The following is a 6078-nucleotide window of genomic DNA, read 5'->3' on the forward strand; positions in this document are numbered from 1 at the left end:
AAAAAAAAAAAAAAAAAGTGAAAGCCGTAATTACCAACTTTAACAATGTGGACCCCTCGACACCTTTGTAAACCCTTTAACTCTACTTCCTTGACCATCCATCACCACCAATCTCTGCCTAATTCAAAGGTTTTTCATTTCCAAGCTGACGTTAGTTATCTTTTTGCCTTTCTTCTCTCTTTGTAGAGATACAATGGTGATATTAGTAAGAGTTCTTTATTGGGAAGGAATAGAGTGCAGAGCTAGAGAATGTGGGCTCTGAGCCACACCACTTAAAGTCAAACTCTAACTCCACCATTATCAGCTTGTGACCTTGGGAAAGTCATTTATTCTATTAGGCTGGTGCAAAAGTAATTGCAGTTTTTGCCATCACTGTTTTTTTTTTTTTTTTTTTTGAGACAAAGTCTCACTCTTGTTGCCCAGGCTGGAATGCAGTGGTGTGATCTCTGCTCACTGCAACCTCTGCCTCCCGGGTTCAAGCTTCTCCTGTTTCAGCCTCCTGAGTAGCTGGGATTACAGGCGCCCACCATCACACCCGGCTAATTTTTGTACGTTTAGTAGAGATGGGGTTTTGCCATATTGGCCAGGCTGGTCTCGAACTCCTGACCTCAGGTGATCTGCCTGCCTTGGCCTCCCAAAGTGTTGGGATTATAGGCATGAGCTACCGCACCCGGCCTGCCATCACTTTTAATGGCAAAAACCACAATTACTTTTGCATCAACCTAGTATGTTCAGGTCATTCACTGATAAAAGAGGACCATACAATAATTCCTGTTATTCAGGTGGGGTGAGAATTGAATGAGATGATCCATGTAATGTATTTTGAACAATTTTTAATACATAGTAAGCACTGGATACATGTAAGCTATTCTTGAACGCTAACTCCCTGCTAAAACTTTACGTATCTGAGCACCAATTCTCTTGACAAGCCTGCAAGGCAGGTTATCATTGTCCCTATTTTAGAGTAGAAAACAGATTCAGATAGGCACTTAACTGAGGTGACCTCAAGTTCTGTCCAACTACAGCCCATATTCTTCCAGTACGTTTTCATAATGTTAAAAAATTTTCTTATTTGTTTTGCTATTTACAAATCATTTTCAAATGTTATCTTGTTAAATCCTGTGAAGTAGGCATTATGCCCTTTTTCAGACAAGATTGGGCACATTCAGGGTGGTATGGCCATAGACATTATGTTCTTTTTCAAAGAGCAACAATTCAGGCAGGTGTGGTGGCTCACGCCTGTAATCCCAGCACTTTGGGGAGCCAAGCTGGGAGGATCGCTTGAGTCCAGGAGTTTGAGACAAGCCTGGGCAACATGATGAAACCCCATCTCTACAAAAAATTCAAAAGTTAGCTGGGCACGGTGGCACACTCCTGTAGTCCCAGCTACTCAGTAGGCTGAGGTGGGAGGATTCCTTCGGCCTGGGAAGTCAAGAGGCTGCAGTGAGCCAAGATCATGCCACTGCACTCCAGCCTGGGCAACAGAGTGAGAGTGAGACCCTGTCTCAAAAAAAAAAAAAAAAGAAGAAGAAGAAGAAGAAGAATTCAATACCTATTTTATAGAATTTCTATGACAATTAGAGATATGTATACTTACTAGGTACTATTTCTATAAGGAAACAGACAGCATGGTTTATGGGTCACCCATCCATTTAGAGGTAAGTAAACCACCTAGAAGCAGCCCAGGATTGGAATCCACAACAGCTGAAACCTGTCACGATCTAAATACACCTGCAAAAATCTCCTACTAACTTTCCTCACTGGGCCTTAGTTTTCCCCTTGTTAAATGACAGCGCTAAGCAAGATGACTTCCAGGATTCCTTCTACCTCTGATAAGCTCCAATTGAAGACTAGAGCTCAGATTGCCTCCATGTAAGTTAGAAGGGAGAGGGCTGGGCATGGTGGCTTACACCTGTAATCCTAGCACTTTGGGAGGCCGAGGCGGGCGGATCATGAGGTCAGGAGTTTGAGACCAGCCTGGCCAACATGGTGAAACCCCGTCTCTACTAAAAATACAAAAATTAGCTGGGCGTGGTGGCATGCACCTGTAATCCCAGCTACTTGGGAGGCTGAGGCAGAAGAATCGCTTGAACCTGGGAGGCAGAGGTTGCAGTGAGCAGAGATCATGCCATTGCACTCCAGCCTGGGCGACAGAGTGAGAGTGAGACCCTGTCTCAAAAAAAAAAAAAAAAAAAAGAATAAGAAGGGGCCGGACGCGATGGCTCATGCCTGTAATCCCAGCACTTTGGGAGGCCGAGGCGGGCAGATCACGAGGTCAGGAGATTGAGACCATCCTGGCCAACAAGGGGAAACCCCATCTCTACTAAAAGTACAAAAATTAGCTGGGCATGGTGGCACATGCCTATAATCCCAGCTACTCGGGAGGCTGGGGCAGGAGAATCTCTTGAACCAGGGAGCTGGAGGTGGCAGTGAGCAGAGATCGCGCCACAGCACTCTAGCCTGGTGACAGAGCGAGACTCCGTTAAAAAAAAAAAAAAAAAAAAAAGAATAAGAAGGAAAGCACTTCAAGCTTCTAAATACCACTCCCAAGTTTGCCACACATGACAACTTCGCGAACAACTTTATCCACTCACGTGCTGCCCCATTGAATGGTCTCCAGTGTCCCTTGGGGGCTGTAGTCTGGTCAAGGCTGATCCTCACCTAAAATCTTTCCTGGAAAAAACTCGATTGACTTTTTCTGCTGTGATCCCGGATTTGCCCGACAGATGGAACCATTCCCTCCCTCTAGGCTCTTCAAAGAGCTTGACTAGAAAAGCTGTTTGCTCAAGAGCGATGTGGGACCAGACACCAGAGACCAAAGTAGGGAGAGGCTACTACCGGGAAGAACTTACTAAATCTAAGCCCCATGAGAACTGAAAGAGCAGTCAGTTCCCAGCAAGGTTTCTTGACTTAGGCATTATTGACATTGTGAGCTGGTTAATTCTTTGTTGGAGGTGGCAGGGGGTAGAAAGGAGGTGGGTGCTGTCCATGTATTCATTTAACTACAATTTATCTAGTTGTTACTATGTACCAAACTCTGGGAATAGACTGTTGAATGAAACAGTCAATTCCTGCACTCAGACATTTTTGTCTAGTAGGGGAGAAAGACGGTAAACAATCATACAAATAATTATGTAACAACAGTTACCATAAGTGCAGCGAAGGAAAAACTTAAGAAGCTATGATAGGAGGCCTGTGCTAGGCTGTGGGCAAAGATGGCCACAAGTCCTTCATGCCTGGATATGTGCCCCTTTGTCACATGACTTTGCATGAAGTGGTGAGTCTATGTCCCTGCCTTTGAATCTGTTAGCCCTCTGACTTGCTTTAACCAATAGAAAGCAGTGAAAGGGATGTTATGTGACTTCTGAGCCTCAGTTTCAAGGGACCTTGCAACTTTAACTCTTGCCCTCTTGCTGCCCTGAAGGAACCAGGTTAGCCTCTTAGCTGTCCCAGATATTCCAGTTGTCCCAGTAGTTCCCACCATTCCGGCTGAGGCTCCAGATAGATCAGTGAGGTTATGCAGGACCAGCCAGCACCCAGTCAACCTGACAACTGGCTGCAGCTGCAGAGGTGACTCTAGGCAAGACTGAACCCAGTCAGAATTGCAGAAAAATGAGCAAACACATGGTTGGGGGTTATTATGCAGTGATAGACAACCAATACAAGGCCCTAACCTGGTCTAGGGCTAGAGGAGTGGATCAGAGGAGGCTTCCTTGAAGAAATTAGGTCCAGCTGAGACCTGGAGATAGACCTAGAGTCAGCCTGGTAGAGCATAGGGGAAGAGCATTCATGCAGCAGAGACAGCAGGTCGAGAACTGTATGTATCTGAGGACCTAAGCAGGGAACAGGCAACACCAGATGGTCTGAAGAGAAGACAGCCCAGCATTATAAACAATGACCAATGAGTGGAGTGCTATACTTAACCCATCACCCACCTCCATTCCCAACCTGACTTTTAGTTTTTGGTTTTTCTCACATTCTGGATATATCCATGGGCCGTGTCAAGCATGTAAATTTCATCCACTATGTATGTTGAAAAATTAAAAAGTTGAAAATACCTGTGGACATTAACCTGCCTTCTAGAAGCTAGGAAAAGGTTGAGTCACAGTCTTTTGGGGATGAACAATATGAAGATGACAAGGCAGGCTGAGCACAGGGAAAAAAATGTATTTTTAATAGCTGTGATGACCATCAAAGCTATTACGACCCCATCTTCACTGATCTAAGCTCATACTTAAATGGAAATTTACTTGAAAAGCCCTTTCTTTGCATAATGGAAAGGCAGGCTTGTCCAATTCCATCTCCCAAGGGAATGGCCTTAGGATGTAATGAGAGGCCTCACTGCCAGCTCTGCTTATCGGGGGCTCTCAGCCTGTGTAGCCCAGCTTGGGTAACCCCCCTTCCCAGTGTCCTTTATCCCTATTACTCAGTAAAGTTCCCCTAAGGATGCCTCACCTCCAAGGTCCCTGCTGAGAACCTTTAGAAAGAGGGAGAATTGATGGGGCTGACATCACTGTGTTGCTCGGCCTCTTCGTCTGTCCAGGGAAGATGATCCAGTGGGAGCTCCCCCGCAGGGCAATAGGCTGAGCCTGATCTCAGCAGGCTTCCCATCAAGCAGGTCAGAATGCTCATTTCTCCAGGACAATCACATAACCCTGCACCCAGGCCATCCCTCTGTTCCAGAAGCTGAGGAAGAAGGGTAGCCCGGACCCCAGCTGAGCTGACTGCCTTAGCTCCATCCTTATTCCACTGGGGACGAGGGTCCTGCTGTTAGCTGATACCTAAGAGGGAGATGTTCACATTTTTAAAAATTTATCTCTTTTTGGCCAGCCGTGGTGGCTCACGCCTATAATCCCAGCACTTTGGGAGGCCGAGGCAGGCAGATCACCTGAAGTTAGAAGTTCAAGACCAGCCTGACCAACATGAAGAAACCCTGTCCTACTAAAAATACAAAATTAGCAGGGTGTGGTGGTGCACGCCTGTAATCCCAGCTACTCGGGAGGCTGAGGCAGGAGAATCGCTTGAACCCAGGGAGGCGGGGATTGCAGTGAGCCGAGATCGCGCCATTGCACTCCAAACTGGGCAACAAGAACAAAACTCCACCTCAAAAAAAAAAAAAATCTCTTTTTAAAAATATTTATTTATTTAAGATAAGGTCTCACTCTGTCACCCAGGCTGGAGTGCAATAGTGTGATCTTGGCTCACTGAAATCTTAATCTCCCAGACTCAAGTAGTCCTCCTACCTCAGCCTTTGCAGTAGCTGGGACTACAGGCGTGTGCCACCAAGCCCAACTAATTTTTTGAGGAGACAGGGTCTCACTATGTTTTCCAGGCTGGTCTTGAACTCCTGGGCTCCAGGTAAAGAGCGTTCTTGGGTCTGAGCTGCACTTTCTACACTTGTGGACCTGGGGAAGTAGGAAAGCTGTGCTGTTTTCTCAGGGAGGGCACACAAGGAGTGGCCACTGTTAAAGTTGCTTTTGCAAAAATTATGACAGTGAGAGAAATCTGACGTAGAAAACTTATGATAGTGGAAGAAATCTGAACTAGCTGACTCCATCTTGCTTCTAACATCCAAGCTGCCCTTGTTTATTCCTGGGCAGAGGCCAAGGTAACTATGGGAAATATAGTTTAACCTTAAAGCAAGGATGATAATAGTGCTTCCCCAAAACTACCCTCTCCTTGTTTGGGACTGAAACCACCTTGTGAAACTGAAAAAAGCCACAAGATTAGGATTATGAGAGCCGCCTAAATTCTACTAAGATCTGTGCATAAATGATAACTAGTCATTGTTTACTGCTCAGGGGTCAGAGGTGGTCAGAAAATGTATAACTTTCCTAATTGCCCCTATAGATAATGTTGCTATTGTAGAACCTAAGATTGGTCTTTTGAGAGGTTTTTCAGACTTTTGCAGTCTGGTGACCAACTGATTCCACCTGGACCTGTGACTCATGACTCAACTGGTCCCGTGGCCCCCATCCAGAGACAGTGCACAAGGACTGTTTTCCACCCCTCTATCATTTCATCCCCAACCAATCAGCATTCCCCATTCCCTAGCCCCCTGCCTGCCAAACTATCCTT

This window comes from Colobus angolensis, unplaced genomic scaffold (genome assembly GCF_000951035.1).
Source record: "Colobus angolensis palliatus isolate OR3802 unplaced genomic scaffold, Cang.pa_1.0 Scaffold142, whole genome shotgun sequence".
Taxonomy (NCBI): domain Eukaryota; kingdom Metazoa; phylum Chordata; class Mammalia; order Primates; family Cercopithecidae; genus Colobus; species Colobus angolensis.